Source organism: Nomia melanderi, chromosome 10 (genome assembly GCF_051020985.1).
Source record: "Nomia melanderi isolate GNS246 chromosome 10, iyNomMela1, whole genome shotgun sequence".
Lineage (NCBI taxonomy): Eukaryota > Metazoa > Arthropoda > Insecta > Hymenoptera > Halictidae > Nomia > Nomia melanderi.
In genome coordinates, this window is record NC_135008.1 from 1,279,321 (window position 1) to 1,301,458 (window position 22,138).

At 42.6% G+C, this 22,138-nt stretch overlaps 1 protein-coding gene and 1 long non-coding RNA gene across 6 annotated transcripts in view; one reads left to right on the forward strand and one right to left on the reverse strand.

Moving 5' to 3' along the window:
* 5-HT7 (5-hydroxytryptamine receptor 7) overlaps nucleotides 1-22,138 on the forward strand; it is a 187,927-nt gene that overhangs the window by 27,107 nt on the left and 138,682 nt on the right. The gene's annotated exons all lie outside the window — the stretch shown is intronic.
* LOC143174998 (uncharacterized) overlaps nucleotides 10,790-22,138 on the reverse strand; it is a 40,460-nt gene continuing 29,111 nt past the window's right edge. Inside the window, exon 3 of the long non-coding RNA XR_012999550.1 lies at nucleotides 10,790-10,878. This is a non-coding gene — a long non-coding RNA (uncharacterized LOC143174998). The remainder of the gene's footprint in view (nucleotides 10,879-22,138) is intronic.

Consider the following 22,138-nt stretch of genomic DNA (forward strand, 5'->3'; position numbering starts at 1 on the left):
TGCTTTATGGTTTATTTTGTGGTTATGATCGATGCAAGTACTGTATCGTTAATAATTCATTAAGAAAAGAATTTTAATGGTCATTCTATAGTTACGTTCTCTCCGAAATCGATAATAAACGAGTAATACTTAATTACCATACTAAAACGAGTAAACGACACTAGGATTTCTCAAGTATGATGTTTCGAGTATAACATTAGCTAAAAGCGACTTGAATTTTCTATGGATTATAAGAGTTCCCGAACGACCCTCTTTTCCGCGTATCGAATCGTCGAGGACTGCGGCGTAAAATTCACCGCTTAGTAATAATTCATTACGACCTCTCGTCCCGACACGTTGAAACATTGACGATGGCTGGAACCGCGCCGGCGACCTGCGGGGCTAATTAACGGCCGTTGAAGATGAGTAATTATCATAAAGTATCGCCGGCGAATTATTTATCGCGCGGAAGGAATAGCTCTCGAACAAACATCGTGCCGCCCCGCGATGCGATGCGGCGCGCACCGAATCCGATCGTTAATTACGGAAGGGAACCGCGTTATTAAGTTTCCTCTCTATTCGCAGGGCGGCCGGGGCTCGCATAATGAAGCCATCGTGATTCATCGACTTCTAGATAAATTACGAGGGCACGCGGCCCGACCCGGGGGGAATCGATAACGCGTCGATTAGCGGCTCGATTCAATAAAAATAATTCGTGGCAATGCATTAGCTTGTAACATACGAAATCTCCGATTATTAGGACTGCCTTGGAAAGAACAGAAATCCTTCGGTGATCGATATTTTTCATCGAAGTAACGATCGGTGGATTCTACATAGTTTCTACTTTTTTATTCCATTTTTATGAGAATCCAGCGTTCTGGTATTCGTCGATTGCTTAACCCTTTGAACTCTGTAGGCTCCAATATTGCACCAGTTATAATATTAAATATTTTAATGAATTTTAAGAAGACTACCTTAAGATTACTAGATCTTCCAGATATACAAAGTTTGTATTCAATATTCTGGACGAAGGAAGCAGAGGAGAATGGACAGGTAAAATTTTTTGGACACTGACGTTTTTCGTGGATAATGCTTGTGTATTGATCAGCAGTCGATCGAAAAATATATATTGAGAACTTATTAGGTCTACGTCCAAGCCTGTAGCTTTTGTTTCATTGCTATCGTATTTTTCCCAGCGCAAGGACATTAATTAATTCAGCGCAAAGCGACAGTTTAATTCTCCGTTAATACGCAGTCATTGAAATGAAACTGCGGTAGCTGTGATTACAAGAAGCCAATTATATTTAACCATCGAATGCAGTTCCGAATAATCGGCCCCATTAAATATCATCATACTGTAATACCGTCCCGTCATCGCAATATCGCGTTTCTATCCGAATCTTACGGATTCCTTTTTTAATACACGGAAAAATACCTGATCGGGTTACGTCGGCCTCTCTCGAGAGATGGATTTAACAATAAAGCTATCCACCAGTCAAATTGACTTTTTGACATTTCCCTGTGGAAAGTCAGCGAATCTGTCGAGATTCCTATTGATTCGCAATCATATTCGCGTATTTCTGAAGCAGTTTCTCCGGTAATTTCTCAGAGAATCGTGCAATCCTTCCAGTAATCACGAAAAAAAGAGATGACGAGATTAATTAAAATTCCTGTAAACAACCAAACGATATTCTATCATGTTCTGTTTCATTTCTTATAATTTTTCTAATGATTCGAGTGCCAAGCGTTCTGCGCTTGCCTAAAAGTAACAGCTTATCGATCAACAGAATCAAGTACAATTAATTCATCCATTTCCCTTCTAACTATATTCCCATTTCTATCACTACCAGCTTGGAAATGGAAAAAACTAAACATCTTCACCATTTGGAATTCTTCTGTGTAAAAACAAAGCGTCATTCACTTCCTGAATTCGAACGAAAGGATCACTTTTCGACCTTCTCGCAAAACCGGTGCCAATGATTAATTATTCCGAAGAAACACACGACCCCATTGGAATCCAAAAGACAGAATACCAGAGACAATTCGATACTTTCCGTCACACCTCGAATTCCAGAGAATTCCGAGGCCCTCGCTCGCCAGGGTCGCGCGACGTCCACGTGTAACGCAAACGAACCGTTTCCCTCGTCGCTTCCGGCCGGCACACGCTCGCTCGCTCGCCGCGGATCCGCCGACTCACGACGTCTAATTTATTTATCGAAGTAAGAGCGTGGAGGCGAAGTTAATTCCTTTAAACCGATACGCGCGCGTCAGACTTTGATGTATCGCTGCGTCGCCGTTGATATTTTATGTATGAACCGGCCGAGCCGCGGGGAAAGTAGACGCGTGCCTGATAATATTTAAATTTCACCGACGTAACGTTAAAGTCTGCTGGAACGGGTGTTCCCTTGACTCGTATTCCAGCGGCGCTTATTAATTTCGCTCGAATTGCTACGCGTTTCATCAATTCCCGTTGCTCAAGGTCGCGTTCTGCAAATCTACGAGGTCATCGATGCGCGTGTCGATTATTTATATATTCTGCGTATTGTACTTGGTACTACTAGATGGATTTGGTCTAGAAAAATTTATTGTTTAATTGTCAACACGATTCCCGATTTCTTCGCAATTATTGACATCGATGAATGCTTCGTGGTTCTAGTGTTAATGAATTCCAACTCACGAATGACCTTCGAATGACCTCTGCGAAAGATTTAGAAATTCGTGGTAGTCGAAAGTTTGCCGGAGCAATGCGATGATTCCTGCGATGAAACCAGACTTCTCTACGTGAAATAGAATTGTGAATTGTAATTGCGAGCGGCGAGTGCGATCTAAGGACACGGATGCAGAGGAGCGATGAAAGTTCGCAGGTCGGTGAACAGGCGATTCAGCGAGGTCGTATATTTGACAGTAAAATTTGTTTACACTCGCCATCCGGGGAATGCGGGCGGCGCACGCGGAGAACACATCGAGCGTGTTCACGGGACACCCGGGAAAGTTATTGGTGTTTATTAAATCGTCCGGAGCGACGTTTTCACGAGTACAATAAATTTCGTAACGGGAAACGCGGAGCGACGCTTCTTTCCTGCGTCCCTCGTAAACGGGAAAGCCTGTCTGCTTCGGGATCGGTTTCACTCTTTACGACCCTGACGCGGGTGCAGGTGTTTCCGCGCGAGACATCGAGAATAACCGAGTAATCGAAGTAACGAGGACGCTTCGAAGGCTAATTTAGACGTAGACGAAGGATAGAAACTCAACGGAGAATCGAGGTATGTGTCATTCTATAAATACCATGGAGTAATGGAGAAAGTTTTACGTTATCCGAGGAGGAGCGGCGTGTTAGCGAGTAACGATATGGAAATCTGCTTAACCCTTAACGATTTCAGGTTATTCTCGTCCGTAAACGTAAGATTTCATCGAAGATAATGAGAATACTTCGGAATAGGGCCGATTCTCGTGACAACGGGCAGTAGACGGTTCTCGAATTTGTATAAAGTTCGAGATCGCACGAGCGCAGTGCCTCGAAGTTCGTCCGGTCGATTCGGTAAACGATTATTGAAATGTCCGTCGATCAGATGTTCGAATCCTTCGAGCGATATCGCAAACGCGTCCGAATTACGGGACACAATTGAACAATCGCGGGTTCCTCCGAACAGTCCGGTGCCACGCGAACCTCCCGCGGGCCTCGTAAATCATCCCGCGATCCATAAAAACGTCTGCAACGAATGAAATTCATGGAGTTTAATTAGAATTGATTGATAATCACGACGGTATTGTTCCACGCGGTGTTCGCGCCGCTTTTCAGCGTAACGAATCGACGAGCGCGGAGCGTTGCCTCGTGCCCCGTAATCAGCCAGCATTTAATTGATACTGATGATAATACTGGGTCGTAATAAATAGCCAGAAATATTCGACGTGTAACGGTCGAATTAGGGAAGGAGTATTTTAAGGAACAGAACTTTCCTAGTAGATTGTATCTCGTGAAACTATGAAGTCATTGTCAATCGATGCGGCTCATGATTTTCAACTGGGAAATATTAAGATCTTCGTACATAAATATCTTTAGTAGACGTTTCAATGCTGAAGATTCTCACTTTCAATCTACGTTTTCAGAATTTGTGTAGCTTAGTAATTAATAGATCTCTGTTTCGTATTTAACACTGAAACTACTAATCAGAGTGACTTATTCTCAGCTTTCCATAAAAATTAGAACACGATTCTTGAGATTCGAAGAGTCTTTCAATGTTCTACTTGTGCAAATACACGGATTTAATTGAAAATATTTCGAAAACGCCTTCATAATTGAAATAATTTCAAACAAACATTCTCAGATGAGTCAAAGTGACCTCGAACAACTTCGAAATTTCACAGGAAATTACTTTAAAAATCTCAATACTGAAGACAACTGCACGTTTGACACACGCGTTGCCATCATTTATTTCGCTAGCACCTTTACGAGGCGCAAATAAATTTGGAAAGAAAAATCATGTCAACATTGTACACGTTGTACGCACGACACGGTTCCAAATAGAAGCACGCGTAAAAGTAATCGACTTTTCTTCGCGCAGATTGTAGAACGCTCGCGAACACGCGTCGCTGAAAAAGGAAAACGCGATTACTCTGCGCGAATTACTCGTCCGCTGTAAACTGGGCGCGCAGGTAAGCCCTAGGGAGAACCCCCGTTACCTGCCGGCCGAATTTAATTCAATTTCCCTTCTTAATTTCCTGCCAGATATGCGGCTCAAATTTCAGCCGGAATATTTGCCGCGCCTTGAATATTTAACGCGCGAATCGGGCGCGAACGCAAACACCGGGAACGATCTCGCATAATTCAGTCGTTTCCGCGGGAAGCATAGTTACTGGAGTTCGATCCTTCGTCCGCCGATTCCCCGCGTTTCGACGAAGTCTTAATAAATTCCTGGCGCGCCGTCGACTCGACGGAAACGCGCGGAACGCGTCTGTCTTCGGAGCGCGTAACTTCGGTTTTTCCGAAACGAACGGAGACACGAAGAATTCGCGGAACTTCGGTGAGTTTCGATTTCTAATCGATTTCCAATCGAAACTTTGAAAAGGTTCGTTTGTTTTGAAGGACTCCCGGTTCGTTAGCATATTTCACCTTTCCGAGGCGAACTTTTAATTCGTTTTCCACCCGAAACCGAAAGTTGCGAGCGAGTCGTGTCTCGGAAACAATTAATTGTCGAATTAATAGAATCGCAGATTGTCTCGGAAGCGAGGAAAAGATTCGCGTCCGTTTCGCGTGTCTTTATCGTCCTCTAACACGTCAAGAGCCGGCCCGGCGAAATTAAAAACTATTAACGAGGCAAGTACAAGGGGCTTCTCTCGGCTGGAAGGTTAATTAGTGTCAGCGGCACGAATGGCTCTCGACTAAGTAATAAGTTCCCTCTAATTCCCACGCGTACGCATCCCTCGTTGTTCCCTTTTCGAGGTTCTTTGCGCGTTTGGTCTCGTTTCGACAGTCGATCCCGCTCCGAGCAACGGGAACGCGAAAAACGTCCGTCAATAAACGCGCGCGCTTAATATGAAATGTTCATTTGCAATATCAAACGGAGAAAGTTCCATGTTTTCCGAGCAGTTGTTCGAATAATATCACAATTCACCATTGAAATGTGGATATAATAAACATTTTTACCGATGTTTCCGAATTGCTTCATTTATTATTCGCCGGAAATTTCGCCTCGTCAACGGTTCAATGAAAATGTTTAAATAAAACGCCTCCGTTTCGTCCGCAAATCAGTTTTCAACTATCGTTTCAACCTTCGGTGTGCCTTTAGAATAATTTAGTGATTCGTATCTTTTGTTATCAAATATTATACATAGGAACAAACACAGATATCGAATATATTTGAATTCTTTTCTTTTTCGATCGATTATTAACGAGGTTCCATTAAAATCGTAGAGCAAAAATAAGATGAACTTGACTGTATGCTTTGTAAACAGCATTATCGTCATTTGCGATGCAGGACTGAAGATTCCCCTTGTTTTCCCGGGGAAATCGGATAATTGACGGAAAAAAGCGGCGGGCGGAACGTAAACACGGCGAATAAACGGAGGAATTAACACGCTGAATGCCGGATGATTAAAACACGGGAGATGAAAGAAATATAATATGAAATTATTTCATTGTATTTCTTTATCACTGTTACGAATGAGAAATTTCGAGCCATCCGGTAGTTCCAGTGTTGGGAAACACGAATGCTCTCGATTTCTGTTTTCCCGACTCAACCGCGTCGGCTTCCGAGCGACTCAAATATTCACGTACGTTCGCGTACGGCGAATCGGAAACGGCGCGATCCGATATTTGTCGTCGAGTTACGAAGCGCCGTTGACATCGCGGGAAATGAATTTCATTGTGAAATCGCTGCGTCGACGGCGTCCCGTCTCGCGCGATCGCGCGGCCGGATGTCCACGGAGCGGTTATTTAAATAAAATAAATAGACGCTGTGAATCGCTTCGTTTCCGCGGCGACGCTCGCTCCTATTAATCGGATGTTCATTAAAAATTACACGAACCGCAAACACGCCGGGCGAATTATTGGAATTTATTTTTCACGTTCGCATCGACGAGCGACGCGCTGGTTCGCTCGAATCTTTGTTCCGTTTGATGCAGTAATTAACGAGAATTCGTCGTCGTATTTATGGAAGAATGCGACAAATCGGAAAGAATATTATATTGTTCACGCGGAATGACACATTAAACCCTGCGATATGAAATATCAATTCTCCCGACAGTTGCGCATCAATGGCTGCGATGATCGTACATTTAAACGTCGGATGTTAACGATGGAATCATCGTTATGATCAATTTGAACGTTGGAAGCTGGTTATATATTCAAAGGTTAACATTACAATTACCGTGCCGGTCGGAACGACTGATCACAGTTTCCCTGTTTCGCAATTATCGGTGTCTACGATGCATTGAATGTTCGAAATGATTTCGAAAGTGAATAGTTTCACCTCGATGCTACAATGAATGTCCGGAGAAACTGACGGTAATTTATTCTTACGACTTTTTAGATAAATGCTCGATAGTTCTAGTGTTAACCCTTTCAGTCGCCAAATGATTTGACACAGCAAAACTGTAAACTTTGATATTTAATATCAAACTTTGTATAATGCATCAATGTACGAAATATTGAAAGAAAATAGTACTCTCCCTCAATGCATGTGAGATTTCTTAATTCAAACGTAAAAGATATTACTGTTATACTCAGTGTTCCCCTAGTAGTCCCGCGATTTTTTCACTCTCTGTTTCGATCAGACTAATGTGCAAATATTTTCGTATCGGCGCGCCGACGCACCGCTCGCCGGGTTTCGTAAATATTTGTCACCGACACACACCGCAGTCCGAGGTGGCAGCTGTTTATATATAATATTACATTAACGGGATCGCGGCGGCGGACAATAGAAAAACCGCGTTAGTGGGATTTCATTGTCGAGAAAACCAATTACGGCTCCGATACGCGCGCGGCCGTGCGCTTGACGCGCGACCGCGTGTTGCTCGTGCTTTATTCGATCCTGCAATTAATTGTAATTTAATCTCGCAACGTTGCCGATCGGCTTCTCCGGCGAAAGACATAAATAGAGGAGAACGTTAGATTTCTCGTTCTGGAGGCACCGACGTTGTGGCAACTTTTAATGCATGAATAAATTGGTTCATTCCTGAAGAATATTGTTTCGCCAGAATCAGCAAAGTTGTAGCACTCGATTTTTAAATACGTTCGTTTCTCCGTGCAAGAAGAATACGAATCAAGTTTTAATTTACATTCTCATAATTGAGGATACAGGATTGGTAATGTCTTTCGTGGTGCCCAATTAGTGGTAACCCTGTACTTAATCTATTGTTCTCTTTTTTCACTAATTATTAGCGATGAAATTGTATCGATCAGTTGGAGAATAGATCATAGGGCAGGGGGTTAAGAAAATTGAAGTGGAAGGGCTTGTATTTTCTGTCACTCACGGACACCTACAATCGATTTTCCCGATATTTTTCGAACGGCCCGAATTCGTTGCTCGCGTTATTACCGGGACGATGGAACGCGATGTTTCGCGTAAACAGTGGACTGAACCGGCGCAGCCGTCACCGTTCCGCGACACGAGCCGCTAATGAGTTACGTTTGACAGTAAACGACCTTTCATAAAGCAGGCGTGCCGTTGGAACAGATCAATACGACACGGCAACGTTCTGCCCGGAACGTCAGATGCCAATTCCGCCTCCATTCGTATTTACTTTGATTCGAAACGGTTGATTCCTGGGGCGAGCCGGCGCGACGCGTTCGTTTTGCCAGCGTGTCCGCGAGCGGATGGTCGTTTTCAATTTTCGCGGAGCACAGAGTTGTCGGGACACGCGTCCGGTGGAAAAAACAATTCGGTCGTCGCGCAGTGTCACCGCCTGTGGACGAACCCTCGAAATTCGACTGTTCGCGTAATGAGAATTGAAAATTAATCGCCAAGTAGCCTCTGCTGTGTAACATGCTTTTCATTTGAAAGGAAACATTGTGCGAGTAAATTAGGTTCCTATATTTATATTACGTTGCGATCGGAACGCGGAATATCCATTGTTATTGAAGAAATTTCGTAATATTCCCATGATGTAACAAAATGTAATCACCATGTGTTTAGATCTGTACCTTACAATATTTTTGTGAGAACACTTGCACTAACAGAGTGGCAAGAAATCTATAAAATTGTGTCATCCAACGATCTTCATTGAAAAATTCCATTCTAGAAACACAATAGAAGCTTCAATTCCTTGAAGCACCAAAACTGACCATTTTTGTATCTGGAAAAAATCGATGATCCATTAGGAATTCATCGAACGCAACGACAGCTGATGATTAATAGTTAGAGTTTGTAAACGTTCAAATTTCCCTATGGGTTCCATCGAGCTACGGAAGGTCGACACTCGAGGCGCCATTTTCGAACGCTCGATACACACAACACCGGTTGAACCAACTACAACTTCGAGGACAAACGTTTACATAGACCGTGAAGGAAGGGTAATCGATTAAATTGAAAATCGCCTGTACCTGACGCGAGAGACACGCCGGACATTTTCATTGACAAGATGGCTCCTTTGTAATATTATATTCGACGATGTCCCGTCGAAAGTTGTTCGAACTAGCTCCTCCCCGCGCTGAAACTAACCGATCGAAGTTGTTCCCCCTTCGTTTTCAGCCTCGCTGCATCGTGTATCAAGGGAAATTTGATTCCGACCCGTAAACTGAGATCATTTATAACGCGGCCGAGCCATTGACAACGATGCGTTCGGAATCACGACGGAACTATGGGGTCGGGATTCGGGAAGCTCGAGACCTACTGCTCCACATAACGCGAAGCTAAAAGATCAAGTGCCGGATTAACCCTTAACCCCTCGCCTTATAATATCGCGTTAAGCTCGCGCTGAAGATTTCCTATAAAATTTAACGAGCTGAAACGTTACTCGATCCTTTTCCGTCCAAATTGTATATTATCCGTTCGTTACGAACTATATCAGACTTTAGAGCAAACGCAATGGATGGAGTGTAATATTCTTTTCTCGATAAATTGTAGCCAAGACTGTAACTAAGCGGTCCTAAATAATTATAATTGTAACTAAGCTCGATATTATGATTAGCCTTCGCCATAAAGGCGTTATTGTATATCTATCTTGTATTTTTTGAAAAATAAAGCGCCTTTTATCTGTTCTTTTTTCGATAAACTGTTACCGATGCAGATATTGCATCGTTCGCAGTTGAGAAGTTACTAATTTCTGTACTTTATTAATTTTCATTGTAATCCTTCGTATCGTAATCGTATTAGGTGTGGAATTTCAGCGTTTGTTGTATGTTCTAGAATAAATTAACGAAATACCGCGTTAAATTGTATTCGAGTTGAGTAACTCCGACGCAGATACCAGGGTGGAAATATTATTTAATGAGAAACACAGTGAAAAACGAAGCGCGAGAACCTCGGTATCGCTAACCAGCGCGTACGAGTTTTTTATTAATTATCGGTCGACGACGCGGGGAACATTTCGCGCTGGGCAAAACAGAAAATTAATCGCGCCCACGTTGATCTCGCGCGAGAACGATCCGCTCGGACCGTTCTTATCGCTGGACGCCAGGACGAGAGCGGCGGACTTTTGATGTACCGCACGTTGTTTCGCTTTATAATCGAAATACGTTTTTACACGGACCGCCGTGAATCTCCGTGGCCCCGTATTGAAGAGTATTCTATAAAGTTGTTTCGCTGCGACACTTTGGATATTTTATGGACTCATTTGGTCGAACGGGGAAGATGAATCGGTGCTGTAAAACACTCGAGTGATGAAAGGGACGTATAAAATATGGTCTATGAAGCTTTAAGACTCAACTTTCGAACGTTAACCTTCGAAAATTCCAAATTGAATCTTAAAGTCTGAATTTTTAAGGCTTAGAGTTGTATCAAGTTTGAATCTTCGAAGCTTGAAGGCTCAGAGTTCTATACAGCTCAAATCTTTAAAGCTTAAAGGCTCAGAATTCTACAAAGTTCGAGCTGTCGAAGCTTTAAGACACAGCTTTGAAGGCTGAACCTTTGAAAATTCAGAACTCAACCTTAAAGTTTGAGCTCTGAGAGCTTAGAGTTCCATAAATCTAGAATCTTTAAAGCTTTAAAACTTAGAGTTCTACAAAGTTCGAATTATCGAAGCTTCAAGATTCAACTTTCAAAGCTGAACCTTCGAAAATTCAAAGCTGCACCATAAAGTCTGAATACTGAAAGTTCAGAGTTCTATAAAACTTAAATCTTCAAAGCTTCAAAACGTAGAGTTCTACAAACCTCAAATCTTCGAAGCTTCAAGCGTTAGAGTCCGTCTTCCATCATACAATCTCAATCATCTCATGTCCCAGCTTCCACAACGAAACTGCCACTGAAACAGCGACAAAAACAGATTAACAGCGCGAAAAGAATATTCAATAAGTCATATTTATCCGAACATATTTATCGCAAGCCAATATTTCCCAGCTCGAGGATGCTCCATACAGCGAAGACTCGGCCAGAAGGGCGAAGAGTTCCACGGGCGGTAATTAAATAAAATGCCTCGCCCGGCGAGCGAAGAAGAAGAAGAAGAAGAAGAAGAAGAAGAGGGGAAGCTATTCGATCGAATTTATCGGAAAATAGGATTGTCGGGCTCATCTCGATCGGCCGGATTACACGACGTTCTGACGTCGGGATTGAAAACACCGACGGTTTTCTAGCCACTGCGTCGCGCGGCTGCGACGGGGAATATCTCTCGATTCGGCGGAAGAACGGAGCTCCCGAGGAGAGATTGCAATTAGCCCGATAATTACGGACGTCGAAATAAAACGAGAGAAAAAAGGGAACGGAGGGGGGATGGAAGGGAAACCGACTGGGCGGAGGGAAGAGAAAAATCGTGGAACGTCCAGTCGCGCGGCCGGGAAACGCAATTACGCGACGATATCCGAGCGACGAGGGAACAGGGGGGGAAAGAAGGAGCGTTTCTCAACCCTCGCCGCGCCAAATATCGAAAGGGTGCTCGGGGCACACGAGCACGCGTCGATGGTCGATATCGAGGGCGGACGATTCTTAATACAACACACAATTGACCGGCACACGCGTCGCGGATTTATTTACTTCCCCTTTTTTTGCTCCTCGTACTTCGGCCCTGTTCTCTTTGTTTTCGAGCTTCTCTTGAAAACTCGTCGGAATTTTCTTTGGCTATTGGGAACTGCTGGCCGGGACGTGGACAGTAATTTCGATTGTTTATCGGATGATCGGGACGCGGGTCGCTCGGGCGATGCGGTTAGCGGAGGAAAGGAAAGTTGAGATGAATGTCTTCTTGTGACGTTGTTGTGGAATATTGAGGTAGGGAAAGTAGGGCTTCCTGATTTGAAGATGAAGGAGGAAAGAATGAGTGCTTGAGGAACTGAAGAGTATTATTTATTCTATAGAAATTTGAAAGCTGGAAAGTTGAATTTATTAATAATTATTGATAGTGGCGTTCGTTTCTGTTATGAAGGAAGTAATATTAATTAATGATAGTTAAACACTAGGTAATTCCAGCGTGAAACATTTGAAAATTGAACTTTCAAGAGCTAATACAAGAAATCATTGTGAAAAGGAAGTGAATTCAGATGAGACAATATACACTGTGCAATATGCATAACATTGTTGTTTCTTCGCGAGCAATCGGAAACCGGGAGTGGAGTTCCGCGCGAAAAACTTCGAAAGCAGCGGCCGTTCCGAGCGGCATTCTCAAATCATAATCACGTTACGATTCATTTAAAAGTCGTTAGACGGAATTGCCGTTCCCGCTTTCGAAAGAACCCAATCCGATTCGCGTTCTTTTCCTGTTCGAGCGCGCCGCGTTTGTCGCAATCAATCTTCATTAGCGTTTCAAACGCTAAACAAGGCGAAGCAAGAACACTTCGATGCGCCCCTTTTATCACCGAATCAAACCCTCGAATCGAAGTATCGAATTTTTATCGTTTACTCTTGTCGGTCTACAAAACACTTGAATCCAAACGAAATGCAATTTCGTTTCGTTCTCGTGACGATTTCACGATATTCCTTTGGATTTCCATATTAAACGCTAAAACTAGTGAACAAAGAAATTCATTTAGCAAAATGAATTGCAAATCAACCCTTTGCGGACGAATATTATTTAAATTATACGAAACTAAGGCAGATCCTGCCAAATTACACATCGAATGCTTAAATAATAGAGAAACAGGAAACAATGTACTGATCTTTTGCTGTTTTAGTAATTAAATCATTTGTTTGAGTGACGACATTCGTCAGCAAAGGGTCAAAGTCTCAATAGACGCATTCTTGGTGTTTCTATGGAGAAATTTCGGAAAGTCAATTCAACTGGTCGGTGGATTTAGCGTTGAACACATTCTCGCGTCGACTGTTCCTTCGAGGATAAAGAATTCACGCGAGAATATTGTAACACCAGAGTAAACGCAGATATCCCGCGTATCAAGTGAAACTGAAGTGCACCTAGTGCCTGGGTAATATCATTTTCCCTCGAATTCTCGGCGTGGTTTCGTGAAAAAGACAAGCTTGACGAACATTTCGAAGTTATATTACCGGTGGGAGGAGACGGTAATGGCTGATTTATCGACGGGCATAATGCGTTGACAGAAAAACGCGATTTACGATCGTTGATTTAACGACGCTGCAACGGGACCTCGTAGCTAGTGTGTTTCCGTCAGTTTCACGCTCGCGCGTTTCGACACGGTGGAATTATTAACGATGATTATAATGCTCACTGCAACGATACTTCGTTAGCGCGGTGAAACGTTCGTTACACACGCTCGGTAGAAGTGGCGGGTGCGTGATAAAACACCGTGTTACACGATGCAAAGTTACGAAGGGAGTTGGAAGATAATGATTGTACAACGTCGGCGTACTTACCTTTAATGATTGCGACATTATGTCGGCGTAAACGCGGCCGTTAACGTTGCATTAAATTCGAACGCGCCGTGAAAACTACTATTGCCGTTATTTCGGTAATATGTTCGCGGTTACAACCGTGTCGCTGTTCACTTAACATTGTTTACTCAATAATAAATCGATTTTCGTACGCTCCCTTCTTCTCTCACTCGAAATGGAAATTAACTGTGCAATCCTAATGATGGCTTGCAGTGTTGACACTGGAACTACCGAGCAGTTTAATTGACTTTTGAAAATTTCGCTATAGAAACTACAAGAGTACTTCAGACTTTCATTGATTTACAGTTCAATTTGCGTAGTAAATGAATTTATTTAATAATTTCTCAGAGAAACATTTGTTACCTTTCTAATAATTGTAAAAAGACATCAGTTAACACTGGAACTACCAGGTGGATATGAGCAATAAATAATTCTTCTTTTACAATTATTGCAAAGATACAATGTTTTAAGGAATGATTGGAGAAGCTGATCTAGCAATACTTAGACTGAAATATAAATCAATTGGGACCTTAATGAATTCATAAAGAAATTTTATAAAGGTTTAAGTGTTCGGTAGTTCTAGTGTTAAATATTTTACTAATAATGTTGAGGTAATTGAAAATTCAAACTTAAAATTCACTTGATTCTACTTGAAAAAGTAAATTTGGGTATTCTTGTTCCTAAGTGAGATAAGTGTTCTTTGTGTCTGACCATTGTGGGATGATTCTACTTAAACGTGTATCTCGATGCAGGACATTTGATATTTTAACGAATAAATGTAATGCGAAATTAATTGGAGATCGATGTTTTACATTGTTTTTAAGGCTGAGAATAGATATTGCGATTGACTGAATATTTTTTAGCAGATTGAATATTATTTACATATTTCAAAGAAAATTATTCTACAATTTTTATTGAATTTCTCGTGTTCGTCTATTTAATCGAAAAATAGATGCATGCATGGTCTATTAAATGGCCGTAATTGATACACGAACGCCCAGCGAAATATTTTGCATATGTTATGAACACGATTACGGATTAACCTTATTCATCATAGAATCGATTGCACAGGAAATTAGCTGTATTATGTGAAACAGGGTTCAACGTTGCACGTGCGAATTGCCTGGTTCGATTGATAGGTGATTGATCGACACAGCTGCATGCCCGCGGTGTTGACTATGATAACCCAAGACTATTTATTAGTGACACGCCATAGAATGGCACCGAGTATATTAATTGATCACCGGTCACCGTGACCGACCTATTTCAAACTGATCGTTTCTTCGTCGTATTAAATTCAAAATAAACAAATTACACTCTCAACTCTCGGATCTGCTAGCAGAATTCAAACAATATAACGAAATTTTACCATAAAAAATGTGAAACCCTTCCTACCAGAGAATCTTCGATCACTCACTTCATAAATTAGCTACACATGAAAATTCTTTCTAAAATTTGAAACAGAAATATAAATATTAAAATGGAATACTATCGTTGATTTACTAGAAATCTCCGATGATTAACAATTGATAATAAAATATTTGATTTCAACTGGAGCTCTTAAATTTCGATTCGTCTTAAATACGAATCCAAAGTTTGCCCTACAACATCTCTATAACAATTCCACGACAATCACCTCATGAATATTGCAAATCAGAGGAAAAGTTTAAACTGGTTGGATGGTACAAGTTATAGAGATGGAAACATACGTGCTCGTTGAATAATAATTCCCAGAAGTATCGCGCGATTACTCGAAGCGACTCTCGGAACTAGAAAATTCGACGCTTATTACTCGGGAGCGTAGCGGAGGGTTGCAACTCGGTGTACTCTCGCAGGTGCGACCGCCTCGAGACGCACCATGAAAACCGTAAGTAACCTTTGCAGAGTCCTCCGCGGTGTAATCGTTCCTCTGCGGCGCGTTATAACGGCCCGTACTCAAGCGAATCGCTGTAGCCTATGCAAAATGGAAGTTCACCGAAGAACTTGGGAACGACCGGGAAGGGGAGGTCGTTCGAGCTGCGATCAGCCTCGAATCGCGGAAGTCGAAGAGTAAATACAAAGTGCGGCACAGTTTCCTCGAGCAGATAGTCCTCCTTTGGGAAAATGGCTACGCATTCGTTACTTATTCATTTTATTGGTACATCTATTTCCGATTTGAGTGGCTTGAAGTTTGAATTTTCAAGTTTTCCATGGAATAACGGGGAATCTTTGTATTTTTGATATGTGCGTCTGTTAGGAGTCTTTGCGAGGTATTTGTCTTGATATCGACGAAATTTAGGTTAGAAATTTCAGTTTCGAAGTGTCAATGTTTCAGAATTTCAGAATTCCGAAGTTTCGAAGCTTCAGAATATGGAAATTCCAAAGTTTCAAAGCTTCAGGCTTTCAGAATATGAGAATTCCAAAATTTCAAAGTTTCAGACTTTCAGAATATGGAAATTCCGAAGTTCCAAAGCTTCAGAATATGAAAATTCCAAAGTTTCAGTCTTTCAGAATATGAAAATTCCAAAGTTTCAAAGTTTCAGTCTTTCAGAATACGAAAATTCCAAAGTTTGAAAGCTTCAGAACGTCAGAATTTCAAAGTCTCAAGATTTCAAAGCTACAAAACCTTCGAACCACTGAATCACTGAACAGATCGCCATTCCTAAAAAGAGACCAACACACGGTAACTCACGGATTCACAGATGCGACGTTCGTGTTCGACGTGGCGTTCGGTACTGGTCATGACTTTCCTTGAAACCGACATGGTTTTCGCGCGGCTTAACCGTATTAGGGAACGTCTGTGATGTCTGCAACAGTGGCGCGGGTTAATACGAAGACAATAGTGATCCGCCTGCTGCGGGACTCAGTCAATGAAATTCCAGGTGGCGTATCGCCAAATCCAGGTGGAATTTAGTTACACAGCGTACACACGATTGTACGATTGATACGCGCAAGTTTAAACGGGCGGCTGCAAACGCGTCCGATTCAACAGTAATTATTACACCGCGTCACGTTACCAGACTACTACCTTGTAGCACGTACAAACATTAGTCGCTGCGAATCCAAATTTTCACGAGAAAATGCATTCGTACGCTCTGCAATCGCGAAACACGAACCAAATGGAATTAATTAATATTCTAACATTCCGTTCCACAATCCACGTTCTAAAATATTCTACAACAAATGACAACACTTTTCCTCTCATTTATCAAACATCATCAATCTCAACAGCGATCTGCTGATCACTTTCCATGAATGAAGAAAACGATTTATTCTATCATCGGAAACCTCAAAAATCGCATTGTTTCTAGAAAAGAAGCAATTTACAAGGCATTAGGCGACAGTGCGAGGAACTTCATAACCATGATTCGTTCATTCGACAGAATGGATGGCAGTTTAAGTCCCGAGTGGCAGATAAGCAGCAGAACTAGTATTACGCTCGGAGGATCGGCAAAAGCTGGCGTTGAAACTTGTTGAACTTCGCGCGGGTTATCTGCGGCTCGGACTGGGAGTCGAGCAGGTTGCGACGCTCGAGATTCGCATTGATGATTTCGGGAACGGGATACGGCTGATTACTTTCGGCTGGCGCCGCCGGATAAGAGATCATAATGCGCGATCGAGACGATCTTCCGCGGTCGCAGCTGCGAGCCGGCGATCGTTGGACATTCCGGAGGAACTTCGAGCAAACGCGAAGGAAACGTTGTTCTATTCTTAGACTCAACCTTCTTTTCTTACTAACAAAATTGGAAGATTTTCTTGGAACCTACCGTTTCGAATTTATAATTAACCGACGCTGTAACTGAGTTTCTCAATGGAGAATGTTAACAATGGAATTGCTAGACGAATCAACACATTATTATATTTCTTCTCATTACTTCCATCGCTATTGTTAAGGTCCACCTGTTCTAATGAGAAACTTTTAACTTGAATAAATTAAGATTAGATCGAAATCTCAATGACTATCACAGTTTCTAGAAAAGGAAGCTAAAACTAGTCCAAACTGCTTGGCAATTCTGTCAATCAAACAGAAGCTTTCGTTTTTGGGGATAAAAGCAATATGGCGACTGCGAAATTTGATCCCGAAAATCGGACTTCATCTGTCACGCGTGATTTATTTCTCAAACTTTCTACTCGTTTCATTAAGCGAATCGATCGTTCAGGGATAACGATCGGTCCGTCGGAAATTAGCGAATCAAAATGGCCGGAATAAATCGAGGCTGTCGTGTTGCGTCTCACTCGTCTTTGAACGGGCCGCCGTTAGTTCTAAGCCGGCGAGATTAAAAAGATTAAGGCGCTGGAAGATGTATTATGCAGCTGCGAGGGAAATCCGTTGTAATGGCGACACGGCCGGCAGATCTATTCGTCTTCTTCGATTGCCCTTTTCCTTCGCGGCCGGGAATATACTGGGCTATCGAAAAGCAACTGCATTCGTTATTCATGGCAATGAAATATTAAAAGTAGACACTCGAACTATCGCACCAGTTAAAATGATTTGTCCAGGGTCAACGAAGTCCGAGTCGAAAGATCAATCGAAAGTGAGCCAACTCGAAGTTTCATTGTAACACTGCTTAATCCTCTTTACCTTTTCCTGGAATAATGTAGTTCCAGTTAAACAATCAAAGTTTCAAACTTCATTTCATATTTTCAATGATTGTAGATGTTCGTGAAATAAGTATTTCACAAATGTCTGATAACTTTCTTCATCCTTTCGATTTTAATCGAAAGACTTCCCATTTTTAGAGATTCCAATTCTTAGAATGATCCGCCAGTCATTCGATCGAGCGAATATTCCGAAATTCCTTCTGAAATTACCTTCCTCTGTTCTGTATCGACAGATCATCGCCACACGCTGATTTATTTATTCTCAAAGAACTCGATTCCCGGAAGCTTCTTACCTCCCGTTGATCCGTGGCACGTGAAACCGGTTCGGAAATTGGAGAGAAGTTAGAAGGACGGCCAACATTCCCTCGGGAGCTCGACCTAATCCTTTTTTTCAATTAGCCTGTCCCGATAGGTCCGAGCCGCTGCGCGTAGCATTGTTTGACGTGCAATTTGCCCTCGGTCGGTGCAGTGCTTCCGAATTGTTCGACTGGGATCAATTAGCTCGCGATGTACGGGAGCGTATCGAAAAGTAATCGGACTGACCAGATGGACACAAGATATAAAATAATTTATGAAATCTGAAGAACTTGAGAAGAGAGAAGCGAATCATTCATTTCGTTCGCTCAATTAACACTGGAACAACCCGGCATTCAACACAATCAGTACTTGATCCTTATCAAAATCGTAATCAAAGTGAAACTATTCATTTTTCGAATCGTTTCGGTTATCCAACACTTCTAAGCTACCAACCGTCGCGCAACAAGAAAACTCACCCGCCATTTTGTCGGGAGCGGTCGCTTCGTCCTCTCGCGCTGCAAAGACGCGCCACGCGCGTCGAGATGTTTTCGTTCCGAAAATCCCAATGGCGTCTAAACAACACGCTGTACTTTTGTATATCACTCTAAAACTATTAATAAATAAAGTTAGTGTACACATCGTAAAATAGGTGAAAACCAAATTCTTCGCGCGACACTTCACATCTCTAAATTAAATTCCAGCAAGAGGTTAATGTTGAGACGTCGATTTCCAGCAAGAAAAGAAGCTTTCGATGATGAATAATCGTTTCCAATGACGATTATCTCTGTTAGGAGAGTGACGCTCAAGATTCCCGTGGCAGTGAGCGCGCTGTTGAAAAGACAATCGACTTTCTCGGCGCGGTTGTCGGACAGGATCCCGAGGAACGCGAAGTTCAGCGGCGGAAGCCGATGAACTAGTGCTCGCCGCGTTAATTGGACCCGCGAGTGGTCGAAGTGATCATAATTCGAAACTCGAGCGGCGGCGGACGTCAGTTCCACCGGTCCTGTAGTCGTTCGAGTTGAATCGCAGATATTCCGGCCGGTTACCTAACGCTGGCAATTAACGGCGCGCGGCGGCTCAGGAATCCGTCCGCGTGTCCTCATCAATCAGGCGAATCGATTCCGAAGTAGAAACCGCGCCGCGCCGCGGGATCGTTGCTGAAAATAATTGGAATTCACCGGGAAAATCGCCGGCCGAACGAGCACGGCTGCGCGCGTTCACGCGTGAACAGGGTGCGAACGGTCGGAGGTCATTGCTTGCGAGAATTGCGAGGGAAAATTTCGTCGCTCCGAACTCGGTTTTCGCGGGAATGAAACTTGAAGGTTCAATTTAACCGATACCGATCTTCGAATTGTGTGTTTATTATTGAATTGTCTTTCTACCTACTGTTTTAGAATTTATTTATGAAGGACTTAGTAGTCTGAATTATTAACGAACCACGGTTTAATAATCTGAGTCCGTTAATTCTAGTGTTAAAGTATAATTTGTCCCGCGATTCGTAACGCCGATTCAGTTCACGCGTGAACAATCGGTTTTCGTCGAGTTACACGAGGAACGCGGAAGATGTTCCTCGGCCCAACGCCCCAGTGCTCGGCCATTGTTCAAGAGCGAGGCACAATTTCATTATTACACATGAATACCGGCACGCAATTATGGCGGCGGCAACGGCGCACACGTACTCTCGTCATCTGGCATTATGACCAATTCACGTGATGCGCCGTAACACGATCGTTGTTGGTTGTAACGTGGCAGGCACATTGCCGCGTAAGGGTGGAACGCGGCTTACACGACGGTATTCGCGGGCAAAAGTGGCTTTGATTCCGGCGGACGAGCCGGAATTTATCGGGTAACGATAGATTAAAAATTAACGGGAATCTCTGTGGAGGCTCTGATCTCTGTGGATTCACGGGAGATTTCGATAATCTCGACAAACAGAATACTTTGATTAAATGTAATTGTATCTCGTATGCTGCTTCACGCGCGGAACTAACTTTGGCACTAAGTTTCTGCGTGTGTACGGATTCTTGAATGTCTCATTTGAATATTTGAATTTGGGAAATTGAAACATTGGGAAGTTTGTGTGTTTGGGGATTTGGAGGCTTGGAGGTTTGGAGGTTTGGAGGTTTGACGGCTTGAAGGTTTGAAAGTTTGGAGATTTGGAGATTTGGAGATTTGGAGGTTTGGAGATTTGAAGGTTTGAAGGATTGAAGATTTGAAGATTTGAAGGTTTAAAGCTTTGAATATTTGAAGATTTGAAACTTTAGAGCTTTGAAGCTTTGAAGCATTGAAAATTTGAAGCTCTGAAGCTCTGAAGCTCTGAACCTTTGAAACTTTGGAGCTATGAAGCTCTGAAGCTTTGAAGCTTTGGGGCTTTGAAGATTTGAAGCTTTGAAACTTTGAAGATTTGATAATTTGAAGTTTTGAAGATTTGAAGCTTTGAAGATTCGAAGACTCGAACATTTAAAAACCTAAAAACTCAAAAATCCGAATTCCTACCCCACACCGACTTTGAAACATTTCTCCAACAGCCTAACATAAAAACTCCCAGCACTCTACACACATGTCAAGTAATCCAAGCGAGCATCTTTCCGTTGTCAATCATTTCCATCGTCGAATGTTCCCACCAAAAATTCCCTCGACAAGACTTACGCATCCCCTATCAGATATTTCCGTAAGGATATGTGTATCGTCCATTTCCCCCTGTACAAGATTGAAGCGAATCAATCGAAGTGGAGGCAAGCTGGGTGTCGTGTTTCAGGGCGTCGCGTTGTATAGTATCGGATTAGTCGGTCTGTCCTAGTTTGTTTGCCACGCGTCCAGGCCGCGTTTTCCGGCTACGCCGTGGCAAAGCCGATAAGAAATAAGTGGAGACATCGAAGCCAACGGATACAGTCCGCCATCGGGAACGAGCGGGAAAGTAACCGGCGACGATCTCTATAAGACCAAACGCAACCGGCCATTTGTCTCGGGAAAGCCGACACCCGAGCGATACTCTAACGGAGTGCTATCCGACATAAGCACCGGGGCTTAAGGACATTCCCCACTCCGTCTCCATTTATTTTGTCAGCGTGTCTACATTAGTTCCACCCCCCATCCACGTCCGATATTTCGGTATCGCGTTACGCGGCCGCACCTGATGTAACTTCCGTGAAATCGAAGTGATCGAGTGGGACAGTTTCCGGAAAGATTTGCGCGGCGATAAGTGCGACTCGAACCGTTAGTCGAGTTAGGAATGTCTAGAACTTCGACAATTATTAGGGGTACGGTCGTGTAATAATAAATACACTAATAAACCGGTGAATTCGTTATAATTCTGTGCTTAACTAGTTTCCTAAATTGCGACATTGTAATTAGGTTCTTCAAATATGAAAGGAATGAAGACGAATCCAAGTCAGAAATTCAATTTGGATACTTTGTAGCGTAATCTTATATTACTATACGGAATTGATGTAACATATTAAACCGAGATGAAAATCGAAAAATGCGTGCATTCGTGAGCTTGAATTTCGATAATATCTTCATAATAATTTGAATTTAAATTATTAAACACGACAGACCTTCATAAGATCCAAGCTAACTTTCAAAAGAAATTCCATCGACTTCTTACACTTCACGTGTTAGAATTTCAGACACAACAAGTGAAGAATTGAATTTTCTATACAATAAAAGTGTTCTCCAAATTATAAAATGTCGGTTTCCACGATTGTGTGACTGTTCGCGAACGCGTTAAGTTCCGGTAGGTTTATCTGTTCCGCGAGTGGCGCGCACAGCAATAAACAACGAATCCTTCGGGGAACGCTGTAAATACTCGGTAGATGTATTCAGGTACTCGTGTAGAACGGAGCATTACTCGG